The sequence below is a fragment of the Ananas comosus genome, linkage group 1, assembly GCF_001540865.1.
Source record: "Ananas comosus cultivar F153 linkage group 1, ASM154086v1, whole genome shotgun sequence".
Lineage (NCBI taxonomy): Eukaryota > Viridiplantae > Streptophyta > Magnoliopsida > Poales > Bromeliaceae > Ananas > Ananas comosus.
In genome coordinates, this window is record NC_033621.1 from 7,204,062 (window position 1) to 7,220,512 (window position 16,451).

General features: G+C 45.3%; 1 long non-coding RNA gene across 3 annotated transcripts; it reads right to left on the reverse strand.

Moving 5' to 3' along the window:
- On the reverse strand, window positions 13,119-13,791 carry LOC109721386. 3 transcript variants are annotated; one of them, XR_002219210.1, is made up of 4 exons: window positions 13,768-13,791; window positions 13,441-13,507; window positions 13,276-13,344; window positions 13,129-13,161 (listed from the first exon to the last, which is right to left on the reverse strand). It is a non-coding gene; the product is annotated as an uncharacterized LOC109721386 (long non-coding RNA). The 3 variants fall into 3 exon arrangements; XR_002219209.1 differs by lacking the exon at window positions 13,768-13,791 and having other exon boundaries at window positions 13,119-13,158; window positions 13,441-13,641; XR_002219208.1 differs by lacking the exon at window positions 13,768-13,791 and having other exon boundaries at window positions 13,441-13,641.

Below are 16,451 nucleotides of genomic sequence, written 5' to 3' on the forward strand. Positions count from 1 at the left end.
CATGAAGGCAAGACAGTGGCAGAATATGAGCGAGAGTTCTCCCGATTACTGCATTGCGTTCCTTTTGTGGTTAGAGATGATGAGGACAAGGCTCGTATTTTTGAGGTAGGGTTGCGACCTCCGATCTTCAGGTTGGTTCAGGCGTCCAACCTATCGACTTACAGGGAGGTAGTGAACCAGGCACTAATTATTAAAAAAGGGGCGGAAATTATGAAGGAAAGAGAGCTTGTGGATCGAAGTAAAGCTAAAAGACCAGTGGCTGAGAGTAGTGGTCAGCAATCCTTCAGGAGACCGCCGAAGTACCCGAGAGGCCAGTTGAGCCAGTCGAGGGGTCGAGGTTCTTCAGCACCCCATGGAGTGCCCGAGCGTCGTCGACAGCCACGTTGTGTCATCTGTGGTGGGCCTCACTTTCCGCCATAGTGTCCACAACGTGGGGGCAAGTGTTTTTTCTGCGGTCAGGAGGGCCACTTTCGTTCAGAGTGCCTGAGAGGTTCTTCACCTGCACCGTCATCAGCATCAGCACCTGTATCTTCAGCCCCGAGTCAGGGAACTCCGTCAGCACCGTATCAGTTTAGGCGACCACCTAGACAGTGGCAATCTGAGAGTTCTCGGCAGGGTTCGAGTGGACGTATGTACGCCGCTCAGACAGAGGAGGCCGCAGCAGCAGAGGAGGTCGTAGCAGGTATCATTATGATTTATAATGTTCGTGTTCGTGCATTATTTGATACTGGTGCTTCGCATTTTTTATTGACTGGCTGTTTGCCGAATTGCATAGCATTCAGTTAGTACCTACTTTGCATCCGGGACGAGTGATTGTGCCCGACCATACCCTGGATGTTCGTGAGTTTTGCCCTCGCTGCCCTGTTCGGATAGGCGACTGGATTATGCCGGATTTGTTAGCACTACACAAACTAGGTGAGTTTGATGTAGTATTGGATATGGATTGGTTGGCACAATATTATGCCACCATTGATTGCATGAACAGAACGGTGACCTTTAGGGAACCGGGTCAGTAGGAGTTTGTTTATAAGGGGTGTTAGAGTTCATTGTTTGCAATGACAATTAGCTCTTCGCGAGCACGACAGTTGATACGGAGAGGTTGTGTGGCCTATTTGGCTAGTATTTCTGTGAATGATGGAGAAGCCGCCAAGATTGATGTTTTTCCGGTTGTGCGGGAATTCGAGGATGTGTTTCCAGCTGAGTTGCCTGGTATGCCGCCTGATAGGGAAGTTGAGTTTGTGGTAGACCTTGTCCCTGGGACTATCCCAATCTCAAAGGCACCCTATAGGATGGCCCCTGCCGAATTGAAAGAGCTGAAGGCACAATTGCAAGATCTTTTAGATAAGGGCTTCATTCGACCGAGTGTGTCACCCTGGGGAGCACCGGTATTGTTTGTTAAGAAGAAAGATGGATCTCTTCAATTATGTGTGGATTATCGAGAAATTAACAAAGTCACCATCAAGAATAAATATCTATTACCCAGAATTGATGATTTATTCGATCAACTGCAAGGATCGAAAGTATATTCCAAGATTGATTTGCAATCAGGGTATCATCAGCTCAAGATCAAGCTGAAGATGTTTCCAAGACTGCTTTTAGGACACGGTATGGGCATTATGAATTCACAGTTATGCCATTTGGATTGACAAATGCCCCAGCAGCCTTTATGGATTTAATGAACCGTGTCTTCAAGCCCTATTTGGATAGGTTTGTAGTCGTGTTCATCGACGATATCTTGATCTATTCTTGAAGTGACGAGGAGCATGAAAACCATTTAAGATTGGTGTTGCAAGTATTGCAAGAAAAGAAACTGTTTGCAAAGTTAAAGAAATACGAATTTTGGCTTCGAGAAGTGGCATTTCTGGAACATGTAATTTCAGAAGCCGGGATAGCTGTGGATCCAAAGAAGATTGAAGCGGTTAAAGATTGGCCTAGGCCGACCAGTGTTACAGAGATTCGGAGTTTCCTTGGTTTGGCGGGATACTACCGAAGGTTTATAGAAGGGTTTGCGAAAATGTCTACTCCTCTCACTCGACTCACACATAAAGGAGCTAAGTTTCTGTGGAATGAGGCCTGTGAAAGAAGCTTTCAAGAGCTAAAGGAACGGCTGACCACCGCCCCGATTCTAGCACTACCTGTTACTGGGGTGGATTATGTGATTTACAGTGATGCGTCACTGAATGGATTGAGGTGTGTTCTAATGCAGACTGGCAGAGTAATTGCTTATGCATCTCGCCAATTAAAGGATTATGAAAAAAGCTACCCTACGCATAATCTCGGATTGGCTGCTGTAGTCTTTGCTTTAAAGCTTTGGCGCCACTACCTCTATGGCGAGTATTGCGAGGTTTACACAGATCATAAAAGCTTAAAGTATCTGTTTACTCAGAAGGAATTAAACTTGAGACAACGCAGATGGTTGGAGTTGCTCAAGGATTATGATTTGACTATTCTCTATCACCCAAGAAAAGCTAACGTTGTAGCAGATGCTTTAAGTCGAAAATTGACGAAAAATTTGGCGATGTCGACAACCGCGCAACCACTTTTGGTAAAGGAAATGGAACAGTTGAATTTGGAAGTAGTGGCTCCTGACACTCCTTGGCGACTTATGTCATTGGTTGTACAATCTACCCTGATTGATCGAATTAAAAAAAAGCAAGCTCAAGATGAATTTTTGCAAAAAATTCGAGCAAAGATCATTGTTTATTATGTTTGTGACTTTCGAGTGGATGATCAGGGGCTGTTAAAATTCTGCAACCGACTTTGTGTACTAACAGACTCAGATATTAAAGAGAAAATTTTAAAAGAAGCACATCGGGCACCGTATACTTTACATTCTGGAAGTACGAAAATGTATAAAAATTTGAAGTCGACTTATTGGTGGCCTAGAATGAAAAAGAAGGTTGCAGACTTCGTAGTTAAGTGCTTAACCTGTCAACAGGTTAAAGCTGAGCATCGACTTCCAGTAGGAAAGCTTCAGAGTTTACCCATACCCGTGTGGAAGTGGGAGAGGATTACTATGGATTTTATTGTTGGATTACCTCGCTCACAAGCAGGCCATGATGCGATTTGGGTGATTGTGGACAGATTGACCAAATCTGCCCACTTTATTCCGATTCATACGGTTTGATCAGGAGAGAGACTCGCACAAGTGTACCTTGATGAAATTGTGTGATTACACGGAGTACCTGCCTCTATTGTTTCAGATCGCGATACCCGATTTGTATCACATTTCTGGAGGAATTTATAGGATGCTTTGGATACGCGGTTGGATTTAGTACTGCTTTCCACCCCTAGAGTGACGGGCAGTCTGAGCGTACCATCCAAACCCTTAAGGATATGTTGCGGGCCTGTGTGATTGATTTCCAGGGCAGTTGGCCATAGTTCCTACCTATGGCAGAATTTGCTTATAACAATAGTTATCAAGCGAGTATTCAAATGGCTGCGTCCTCACCCAACGTGTCTTCAACACTTCCATTTTCCCCGTCCTCCTAGGGGCTGTTCCCTCTATCCCTTGACTGGTTATACCCGTTATTTGGGTCGACGTGTGGAGGTGCAAGTGGACCTTGATTCGCTTCATCGACCGCCCTCTCCCAGCTCTCGAGATGTACTATTATTGAGAAAACTTCCTCCCTAAGCACGATGGAGAGGTTCTGTGGGATGTCGGTGAGAGAATCAAGGGTGATCTGGCATCTGAAAACTCGGAGGTTCGTCACCGCCTTGGTGGTCGCATCCGCCTTCTCAAACCGTCCGAATCGACTCACCAAGGCCGCCACTCTGGCCACCGTCCAGCACTCGAATGGCAAATTGATCAGCCTGATCCAAGCACAGAAGGTTACTCTGTGGGGTCTTGCGTTGCTGCATTGTCCCCAAGGGTAACATCTGATCCAAAAGTCCTCGAAGGTGAGCACTTTTCTTCTAACAAGCACCGCCGCAGAGACCCACTCCGGTAAGAAGATCGCATAATCGCTCTCTCTAAATCGCGCGACAGCGAAGTCCTGGCTGTACCCCCTTTACCAGCGAGCTAATGCGCTCGCAATGGTGCGGGTAGAGTTCAGTCCAAGATTTGCTGGCTGGATCACGTCCGTGAGGACTGCGTTACGTCGCAGCTCTCTTCTGCGAGAGTATTCCTCTGTATACAGCACGTACACCTTCGCTGGCTGAGTGCGCCCCTGCTGGCGGTAAGCTTTGTTCATCTTGTCACTGGCCCTAAGAACTTTACTCTTGCAGGTGGAAGCTTGATGTCCAAGCTTTCGGCAGCTTAGACACCTGGCAGGGTCGCGGCACTCAGCGATCCTGTTATTCGAAGCTAAACACCTGAAGCATCTCCTTGCAAGACTCCCGCTGAGAAGTCTCTGAGGAAATAGGCAAGCGTTGTTAAGATTATGCTGAGAGTTGCAATAGAGAGGGGGTGGTGATGGTTTCCTTAGCAGCGCTTCCTTATAGGACCCAATGGGTGGGCTGAGGGAGTTAATACGCCCTCCCTCTGGTTTGCTATAAACCCCCCCTTGGAACCTAAGGAAGTAGACCTAACCCTGCCTTGTTGAGACGGAGCATTAACACCAGTCCTCTGGACGCCTTTCAAGCTCTTACCAAAGCCAAGTATAGTCACTGCGTCTTCAGCATAAATGCTTTTGGATTCCACTAACGCTCTACCTACCTCATCCGCCCAGGCCACGTGTTTCACTACATTCTTCTTCCTCGGATCGTCTCTTTTCTTGGATTGGACCTCAAATCTTGGAGTAATGCGGCCATCATCTCCATCGTGCTTTTTCCCCATCGTTTTTTGCTGGGAAGAAGTGGTGAGCTGTTGCTCCAAATCCTGCATCTTCTTCTTCCTCTCCAAGGAGTCCTTATCCTCCTCCACCACGGGAGGCTTCGCCCCGCCCCAGTTGTTCGCCACCGACTGCTTTAGCTCCTTGAATATCCGGAGCAAGTCCCTTCCACCCTTCATGTGGTGCACCGCCTCCTGCGGTGGCAGGGTTCGCGCCGCCCCGTCCATCACCCTCTTGGGCACCTCCAGGAATGTACGGAGCTCCTCGCCCCACCCAATTGCGGGGTGCGCGGCGAGCCGCCGAAGGTAGCGCTTGAGCAAGGCACGGCGCCACTATCGGCTGGCGACGAGGTAGTTGACGCAGACCCCGCTCGCGTCCTGCTTCTTCTGCGGCTTGGAGACAGCGATCGGGACGTAATCGACGGGCGCTACGGCGATATCCGCGGCGGGGCCTTAGGATTGGAAGGGGCTGGGGACGACATCGACGTAGGAAGGGGGTGAGGAGGGGGAGACAGGGTATGGGGGAAGCGGAGGGAGCGAGTGAGCGGGATCGACGCCTCCATCAGCGTTGCCGGAGAAGGAGGAGATATTACTGCGGTAATCAGAGAGGGCTAGGGTTTCTATGCTCCGTAGGAGTCGAAATCGACCTTTAAAACCCTAAAATCTCCCCAAATTTGCCCTTAGAGAATTTTATCATGTCGTAGACGTATGAAATATTATTGGAGTAAATTTTATATAAGCAAAGAAAAAACACAAGTAATGTGAAGTTTGCATGTAATGGTTCATCCTAAATTGTTATAATTGAATTTGTACGAACAAAATTTAACATTTAAGTTTCGTATATTAACTCTAGTTGTTGATGATTATTGGGCCGTTGCCGTAGAGTTAAATCCTATCCTCACCCTTACATGTGAAATGAGTAAAATTAAAGAATGTTCTGCATCGTAAGTTAATCAAACAGAGGATTTTTCACGAATAATCCATGCAAGAACACACTCCCTCTCTGAAATGATGGAATTTGTTGTTATCTCTAATTGTAATTTCTCGCTCATAGACCGTAGATACAACCTTCATGAACGAGTGACAATCAACGCAAATCCTCAGGTTCTTCATGATGTGAACAGGTAACCAGGGACTCGTGCTGATAAGCCCGAATGCTATAGCTATACTCTCGCTGTGAAGACTCAGAAGATCTTCTGTAGTACCCTGAACTTTGGCCAATTGCGAAGTTCGAGTGTTGGAATAGCAATTGGAGCTATCTTACAACTTTTGAGGGATTGTCGAGAGGTTTTTGGCAAGTTACTTGAGCAATCAAATGGCCGGGAGAGCGAAAGTGCATTGCAAAATGCGAAATGCTGATTTTACACTGAGTACCGGTACAACTTTTGAGGGATTGTCGAGAGGTTTTTGGCAAGTTACTTGAGCAATCAAATGGCCGGGAGAGCGAAAGTGCATTGCAAAATGCGAAATGCTGATTTTACACTGAGTACCGGTACAACTTTTGAGGGATTGTCGAGAGGTTTTTGGCAAGTTACTTGAGCAATCAAATGGCCGGGAGAGCGAAAGTGCATTGCAAAATGCGAAATGCTGATTTTACACTGAGTACCGGTACAACTTTTGAGGGATTGTCGAGAGGTTTTTGGCAAGTTACTTGAGCAATCAAATGGCCGGGAGAGCGAAAGTGCATTGCAAAATGCGAAATGCTGATTTTACACTGAGTACTGATACCCCTCTACCTGAGTACCGGTACCCAGTGCAGCAGGTTGGAGTTGGTGCGGGTTTTATGGTAATTTCACTCCAAAGGCTATCCTCTAAAGCCTCAGCTCAATCTTATCTGAGGCTTCTTGTGCTGAAGCGTGCAGGGAAGCAGGGTAAGTCTCTCTCTTTCTCTCTCTAAGATTTTTTTTCATTATTTGAGTGGAAATTGATGGATTTGAGGTTTTTCTCTCTTTTCCTTGTTATGTTAGCTGGTTGGGAGCTTCTTGATGTTATGAGAACATGTGAGAAGACTTGTTTTGTTGTGTTTCTCAGTTCTAACTTAGCGAGAAGCTAAGTTGAAGCTTTGTGAGGTAAGAAAGACAATCTCTCTCTAGTTTGATGCTATAGTAGTAGAGTTTCAGCTTGTTGTTGCTCTTTGCTGCCAGTTGGTTGGGGAAGGTTTGTAGTAGCTGTAGAAGAGGTATTTTGGGCTGTGGTTCTTCACTCCTAACTTAGTCGAACCTGAGTTGAAGCTGTACAAGGTGAATTAGCGACTCCTCTTTCTAGCTTTCATGTATAGTAGGTGTAATGATAAAGTTTTGGGGTTAGCTCGCAGCAGGTGTGCGAACCACCTTGGCTGAGTTTTAGTGGCCCTTGTAGACTGGTTTTGAAGTTCTTCAACTTGAGTTGGAGCCGTGCAAGGTGAGCAACCTAACTTTTTGCTAGTTTGAAAAGATTGGTGGAGTATTAATAAAGTTTATGGTGTATGTTTACAGCAGAATTTGCAGCAGGGTATTAGATTTCATGTGGCTGAGTCTTGGGAGCTTTCGAAGGCTGGTTTCCGTATTCCAATGTGAACCGAAGTGAGGAATTAAGCCTTGATACTATACTAGGTGAGATTCTAGCCTAAACTATGTAAATATGTGAGGTTTTTATGTAGAAGTTTGAGTTAAGCTCCTAGCTGATTTTAGAATCATTACTAGGGTGCTTCGAGGCTTCGGATTACCTTCGGTTGCAAAATCAACGAGAATCGTCGACTAATTGGTGGGTTTGACCTTCCCGAAATGGGTGAATTCCTTCTATGTCTTCTTTGACATTATGAAAGAAGAATGGTTATATATTCTTGAGAATATAGGCTTGAATGAATATGTGTATGCATGAAACCTGTTTACTAGTTATGATTGAATGAAATCTCTATGCAGTAGAGGAAAAAGGATTTTGGAACTAACATTTTCCATGTGTATTATCTCAGATTAGTAAAACTTGTGTAGACAAGTTAAACATGGTATCATTGATTGAGAATCAAGACGAAGCTATGAATAGAACACTTACTGTAGTTTAACAACTAAGTGGAGAATGGTTATGATATTTAACCCTTGAGTCATATTGTCACGCCCTGCGACCGCCCGCCTATTTGGCCGGGTCGCGGCGCCGCAACAGACCGCCGAACGGACAGGGTTTTCCCTGTACTGCGGACAGAGTCTCCCCTGTACGTTCAAGGCATAGCAATCAATACAATGTGCGAAGTTCCAACCAGGAACACATTTCAATCAAGATTGCATAATGGAAGGTATCAAACAACATAACACATCCTATGTTATTACATGCATTCACATTCATACATATTTACATCACAATTCTCATTTGATTCTTACATTTGCTTTTACTTAACTTCCAAATACAATCCGATTTAACATGATTATTACAACTTGATTCCTTTCATTCTTTACATCCCTAAGTAACCGACTCAGGGTACCGCTATCTCTGGTCTCGGTGGTAGGGCGCTAACTATGATGCTATGCCCTCGCCTCGCGCTGCCGCGCTGCTCACGTGTGAACCTGTAACACCCCAAAACAACATGGGGTGAGAACCAACTCTATGGTTCTCAGTGGGTACGGCCACCCAAGGGAAGAGCTCGACCAATAGGTCCAAAAGAGGCAACAACAGGTTAGTTCAATAAACAGATAGATATATATCTTGATTATGCAACTAATAAAACCATGCTTTGCCTCACGAATGCAATAATGCCATGCTATATGCGAATCATGCAACTATACAATAGAATAAATGATTTAACTTTCTATCATGCTATCTATAGCTTTTTCATAATTTATACATCTTGTCACTTTACATCGTTGGTTATTTGCTCCTAAACTTTTTCTCTACCTTAGCCAAGCTAACCACCCGACTCGGTCTCGAGTCATCATTTGCGGAATACCGCATACATCCAGGCTCCTAATGCATACTTTCACAAATTCACTTTGGCCTTTACCCAATCTTTTCGGGGTTCATCAAGTTCCCCCTAAGCTCACATCTCACATGTCCCATCTACCGGGATTAGCATTAGGAAATGCCCCGAGGGATCCATCCCGTCTACCGAGGAAGGCACAAGGCACTGTCACCCGAGGGATCTTCGCCGGGCACTGTCACCCATGGTGTCTATACTCCGGAGTACACCGCCTGTAGAGGAGCGACCTCGCACAAGCCGGAACCGATACATGTGAGTACGATCCCATCCTCAATTTGAGGAGGTATAGCCAACTTGTTCCATATCTCTATGCCTCAATGCCAAATGATAGGTTTTTACCTAATCATGCATATACCGCTAATACCGGAGGTACTTGAGGCCGAGCAGGAGCGGTCGTTGGTGGTGTTGATGGCCTTCAAGCTGTTTAATCCTCCGACCTTTTTGGGTGATGTGAAGGACCCATGGTTGATGGAGTCGTGGCTTTCCGCGATGGAGGCACTGTTCGAGGATATTTATACCCTCGAGAAGGATAAGGTTCGTTTGACGACTCACTGTTTAGAGGGGCCGGCTCGATCATGGTGGACACGAGTAAAGAATGGTCGGTCTTTGGATCCGGCTACTATGTCTTGGAAGACGTTTTGGGAGATCCTGTTAATGGAGTATTTTTCCGAAAGCGACAAGGGGAAGATCAAGGAGGACTTTCGCAAGTTAAGGCAAAGAACCGAACGGTGCGGGAGTACGAAAGGGAGTTCTTGCAAATAGTTGATTGCGTTCCGGGCTTGGTTCATGGAGACCGGGACTGAGCGGAGGTCTTCGAGCGCGGATTGCGGCCGAAAATATTCAAGACTATTCATGTGCTCCGACTGAAGACCTACGAGGAAGTACTCGATCGCGCGCTGTGGGTAGAGCGCGGCAACGCCATTGCGCGCGAGGAACGCGAGGCATTTGAAAGGGACAAGGACAAGGAGAAGTCTAAGAAGCAACCGGCTGGTGGTTCCGCGGGGCAGTCGAGTTCTAAGCTACCCCCTCGGTACCCGAGATCGCAGTGGCGGGGAGGCAGAGGCCAGTCAAGGAGTCAGACGACTTCCTTCCCGTGTGTGATCTGCGGTGGAAATCACAAGCCGAGTGATTGTTCTCAGCGTGACGGGAAGTGCTTCCGATGCGGCCAAGCGGGACACATGAGTTGGGATTGCCCAGACGGCGCGTCACCTGCTCCGTCAGCTGCTTCGGCTCAGTATGCTCCACGACAGCTTGCAGGACTGCTACCTGGTATGTCGGTTGGGCGCACGTCGTCACCGCGTCAGCCGGAGGGATCACGTGCACCGAGTGGACGAATTTTCGCCACTCAGGTGGAGGAGCAGCCTGCTATACCCGCCGACGTCGTGGCAGATATTATTCTGATTAATGGCATTAGAGCAAGAGGATTATTTGACACGGGTGCATCATATTCATTCATTGGTGCATCGTTTGCTAAGACTCATGGCATAGAAATAGTGCATAATTATGACTATTGGTGGGTTAACGCACCAGAGCATTCGTTTAGAGTTCACGAGGAGTGCCTAGCTTGTCCTGTTTAAATCGGCGAATAGATCATGCCGGCGGACTTGTTAGTGCTAAAACAGATGTGGGGATTTGATGTCATCTTGGGAGTTAATTGGCTCTCCAAGTATTATGCCGGCATTGATTGTGACAGTAAGGTGATCACTTTTCGTGAGCCTGGTCACGAGGAGTTGGTGTATCAAGCGTGCAAAAGCTCGCGCTTCGCGGCGACCGTGTCGGCGGCGAGGGCGAGGAAGACAATCAAGGGTGGATGTAAGTTCTATTTGGCGACTATCGTGGATGCTCAGAAGGAACACCCTGAACTTGGAAATATCCGAGTTGCGTGTGAATTTTCGGATGTGTTTCCGGCGGAGTTACCGAGATTGCCACCAGATCGGGAGATCGAGTTCGTTATTGACTTGGTTCCCGGCGCGGCGCCAATTTCGAAGGCTCTGTATAGAATGGCACCGGCGGAGCTTAAGGAGTTAAAGACCTAGTTACAAGATTTGCTCGACAAAGGCTTCGTAAGGCCGAGCGTGTCACCATGGGAAGCTCCGGTGTTGTTTGTGAAGAAGAAGGACGGCACACTTCGACTTTGCATTGATTATCACGAGTTGAACAAAGTGACGGTTAGGAATAAATACCCGTTGCCGAGAATAGATGACCTGTTTGATCAGTTACAGGGGTCGCAGGTATACTCGAAGATAGACCTTCAGTCGGGATATCACCAGTTGAAGATCCGACCGAAGGATGTACATAAAACGGCGTACCGTACGCGGTATGGCCACTATGAGTTTACAGTAATGCCGTTTGGGCTTACGAATGCCCCGGCAACATTTATGGACTTGATGAATCGAGTCTTTCGACCGTTATTGGACAAGTGCATCATAGTGTTTATCGACGACGTATTGGTGTACTCGCGGAGTGAAAAAGAGCACGAGGAACATTTGAGGACCATGTTGCAAATACTCCGGAACGAGAAGCTTTATGCTAAGCTCAAGAAGAGCGAGTTTTGGCTTTCGGAGGTGACCTTCTTAGGCCATGTGATTTCCGGGAGCGGGGTCTCGGTGGATCCGAGAAAGATTGAAGCAATTCGAGATTGGCCTCGTCCGACGAGTGTGGCGGACGTCCGTAGTTTCATCGGATTAGCGGGTTACTATCGGCGATTTGTCGAGAGGTTTGCGAAGTTAACTACTCCTCTCACACGCCTAACGCACAAGGGAGTGAAGTTCGTGTGGAGCGACGGTTGCGACCAAAGCTTCCAAGAGTTGAAAGAAAAGTTGACATCTACCCCGATACTTGCGTTGCCAACACCGGGAGAGAGCTTTGTGGTGTATAGTGATGTCACGCCCGGGTACCAGCGGAAGCATATCCGGCACGTGCACAGACCCGCCATACACCTGCAGTATATAAGGCGTCTACAAACAAGCAAGTCGATAGGAAGAAGATCATAGAAAATTCTATCCTGATATCAGAGCAAAGTACAAGTCAACAATAGAGTAAAGGAGTATAGTCCCAAAAATCTCAACCAAAAGATGAGTATCACAACTAAAGTGACTGTCCCAAAAGTACATATACATCACGGGGTATACAAAAGAATAGGTACAACGGTGGTCTATCTATACACAGGGACATCACCCTCGGCCGTAGCCCGAGTAGCAAGGTGATCGACTAGCACGCTCCTAGTAGTCCCTAGCTAGGCGCGACTCCCTTGCCACGATCCCTAGCCTCTCCTGTAGATGGCTCTGTAAAAACAACCACCAAAAGGGCGTGAGAACTATTAACAATAGTTCCCAGTGGGTAAGCCGCCAGCCTCGGCGAATTACACCACTAGGCTCAAGATGTACTAAATGAAAGCAATAACAATAATTGCATGATTTATAAGCATGTTGCTAATAAGTAATAAGCATGTAATCAACATGTAATAGCTTTCTACAGTAATGAACCATTTGCATAAAAGAGATATAGCAACTTCTGTAATCATGAACATAGACATGAGTATAAGCACGAATATAAAAGTGACTACTGTACACTTTAAGTAATAAACATTCATTACTGTCCTTTTTCATTTAGTACTTTCCTTTCATTCACAGGGACCTACCCAAGGTAGTCCAGCTTGCGCCGCGCCTAATGGCCCCGTGGTAGTATACACTCCCCACGGCAATCCACTTCGGCACCCAATCCCGCACGGGCGAGCAACTGTCGCATAGGCCAACTCCGGAGTGCCGGCTTGTAGGGAGCTACCCTCACAAGCGTGTGCGAATGAGCACGATGGCAAGCAAACAATATCCAATATCCACATGTCACAATTTTCATAATTTCATTGCAAAGTTCTTACCCTCGATCCTCTGATCGGAATTTCAATACACAATAGTAACAAGAGCTAGTAATCACTAGATTGTAAACATGTAAGGGTAAAGCTAAATCACATAGCATTATAATCTTTTCACTAGTATGGCACTATCAACATAGTCCAGAGCATGTCATAGTTCTCTACGTTCGAGTCAAGAGAATGTCATTGTTCTCTACTTTAAAGTGCATCCTACACTTGTTCATAAGACATTCAACTGAATTGAATATAAATGTAAATACTTTCATGTATATATGTTCTCTATATCATAGAAACATAATAAACTGAATTCTTAGTTGTTCTACTGAACAAAACAAAAATACTTGAATGCATGAGTACTTTTATGCATAAACGCTCATTCACATATGATAAACGTCATGATGACGAGTTCCGAGCCCTTTAACAATCACATAAGCACACAATAAAACCATTTCTATAATACATATAGAACATAGAGGAGTTTCACTTGCTCTGGTTAGGTCCGACCCACCTAGTACTAGGCTCCAAAACAGTCCAAGGAGTTCCAAGGATCAGCTCCACTAGGTCGCAATCCTGCTGAACACGAAGCATACATATCGTATCAAAATTACGATCGAAAAGGCCAATTTCGGCGCAATTACACTTCGTACATTGGAATAGCTTAAATCCCTGTTTGGCTTAGTTCAATACCTCACGTTAAGCTTCCAGAAGGTCCTCCAAGACCAGACGAAGGCGGTCCAAGGGTCAAACACCCTCTCGCTGCGAACAATTTCGAGACGACATCAATATAGTCGATTATAAGCTATAATAGTCGAAATCTTGCGAATTCAGTTTCTAACTAAAATCCCTGCTTACCTCAGGTTAGAATACCTCCCAAACCAGCTTCAAAAGGTACAAGTTCAGCTCAACGAGGCTCGAAGACCTGCTGCGAAGAAAAAATCCCAATTTGCATCAATTCGCACAACTTAGTGCATTAAGTTCCGATTTTAGCTTCATAAATGGCTAAATATTCCAATTAAGCTTCAAAGTAGCTTATCCCAGGTCTAAGAAGGTTAATTCACAGCTAATTAACTCATTAATAATAGCTGAATTCTCAGTTTAGAACAGCCAAGAGCAAAAATCTGAAATCGCTACTCAAATCGACGAATAGAACGTCGATAACGGAAAAATCAAGTCGTTTACCTTCTCAGGCTTCCAACCAGCACCTCACTGGTCCAGGGCTGCGAAATTCCCTCCAAAACGCTCTCTTGCACGTGCACAAAGGTGCTGCGACACTCGCAACCAGCGAAGAACGCGCGCGGCGACGAAAACGAGCGAAATCGGCGAATTCGATGTAGAGAGAGAAAAACCCTAGAGAGAGAAAGAGAGAAATGGTGGAGAACCCTCCTCTGGTCTCAAAACCCTTCCACAGAGCTCCTGGAGTCGTGCTGGACTGAAATAGATAGGATCAAAGTGTGAAAAGACCAAAATACCCAAGCTGCCACATTTCTGCCTTGTGTACCGGTACACTATAGCGGCTGTACCGGTACAGCAAGCAGAAAAGGCTGAATTTCGCCCGTTCAAGCATTTTCTCACTTTTAGCATTCCAATCATCCTCTAACTTATCCAAAAACTTGTTCTAACCTTTTAGAACATGTAGGAGTGATCCACACACCATTCTACATACTCGAACTCCGCAATTTGCGAAAGTCCAGTGTATTACAAGTGATGCTTCCTATTGTGCTCTCGGGTGTGTTCTTATGCAGAATGGCGAGTCATTGCGTATGCTTCGCGCCAATTGAAGAGCTACGAGAAGAACTACCCGATACATGATCTCGAGTTAGCGGCGGTCATTTTTGCGCTAAAGCTATGGAGGCACTATCTTTACGGTGAGCATTGTAAGGTATATACCTGTCACGCCCCGGGACTGATACCAATTTGGCCCGACCCGAGCACGTCAAACAGACGCCGAACGGACAGAGTTTCCCCTGTCCGCCGAAGGCTCATCACATGTACATTTTCATCAATAGAGAAAAGCACTAGCGGAAATATACACAAACGGCTTACGCGAGGGTAAGCAATAGCCATTAGTGAAAGAAAAAGGAAACTAAACATTCACTTGTACTATGATTCATTTTTGACCATGTACATTGCATTCATCTGGTTCATTTTCGAATTCCTTACATTTCATTTCATCATTTCTTTCTTACATCACATTTACCTCAAAATACATATTACATTCTTTTCTTTACATCATTTACCATCACGTACAAAAGATGATCATAGGGTACTTTACTACAAAATGAAACCCAATTTTGGTGGCCTCTGACTAAGGTGCGATACCTTTACCGCGATCGCTCGCCGGCTCGCTCGGTCCCGGCTCTGTGGAAATAGTGGGGTGAGAACTACAACAAAGTTCCCAGTGGGTTCGGCCTCAACATCACCGACTTTCCCACTAGGACTAACTCAGGCATAAAAAAGAATAAGCTGCATAATTAACCAATCTATACAATTCAATATGCCTGGGAACAATAAAGCAGAAATACTCAATATTAAATAAATCCAAATATCAAATTTGTCTTTCACGTTACTCTTTGTTCTTGCTTTACTCTTTTCTTTATCTTTATTTTAATCTCAAGGCTAACCGGGTTCGCCACATAAACTTGCTTCACATTAATCCAATAATCCGCAGAAACCACAACCGCTAAGACCGTCCTCGTTTACTCCAACCCGGATGCATAACTCCGAGCGCATCGGCCCGAGGGGAAACTACCGGCGGGCCCTCGAGCACGAATCATAGCAAGTATGAAAACATATCCTTAACTCAAAGGATATACATTCAAATCTACTAACTGCTCTAGAGTCTTACATCACTTACTGTGCAAAACTCATGCATCACATCTTTATATTTCTCTACTCTGCAACTCTAGCATTCTGTCTTACAATACCTTTCTTATGCCCCATTTACTTTAATCTTACACACTGTCATTTCATCACTCTTTACATCACTTTATCTTGCATACACTACTCTAGTGTCCTTTACTTTACATTTTCAAAATCCCACTCGATCTAATGTCATAGGCACTCTTTCTTTGTTCACTTTGTGCTCACTTTTTCTCTCAATGCATACACAGATAGGTTTACAAATTTCAAAGTTTCTCAACCAATCAACATAGCAAGTTACTCACAATTCATGCAAACATCAAACATTTCTACATCACTTACCCTAAAAATGCATGCAACAAATATTAACAATAATCATGAAGACACATTAGACATAAAGAATCCAAGAGTTGAAGAACACTACCACTCGTAGGTCCTTTAGGTGCATCCCGACTATTTTCTTGAATTTATAGCTCCCGGCCCTTTGCCATAATCTCAAGACTTTTCGAACGTTAATCCGAACGCAACTAACGGTCGGAATACCCACCAATTAGGTTCTAAGGACAAATGCACTTAGAAATCCCCATGAGCAAAAGCCCACAATTGGTGCCCTAGGCTCCACATACATATTCAAACGCAGGTTGATCTCAAATGGAAGCAAAATGGCTTCAATATACTCAAAGATTTCATCTAAACCACTTCCTATCATAAACTCTGTTTTGGATTTCACCATAAGGGTCAACCCCTTCAGCTTATCTCCAACACCAAAACCATGTCTGATCTCAAAGTAACAAAAGAAAACTCACATATCTAAAACTCCTGTAAAAACCATTTCTAGTTCAATATTGGCTCTCACATTAGGTTAGCATGTTAGGTGAAGCTTACCTCAAGCTTCCCTAAACTTGCACTAAGAAAAAAATGAGTCTTCAACTCCAAGGCTCTAATCCACCTTCTTTTCCTCTTTCCTTTGTTTCATTCCTTCCCTCTTTGTCTTCTAGAAGAAA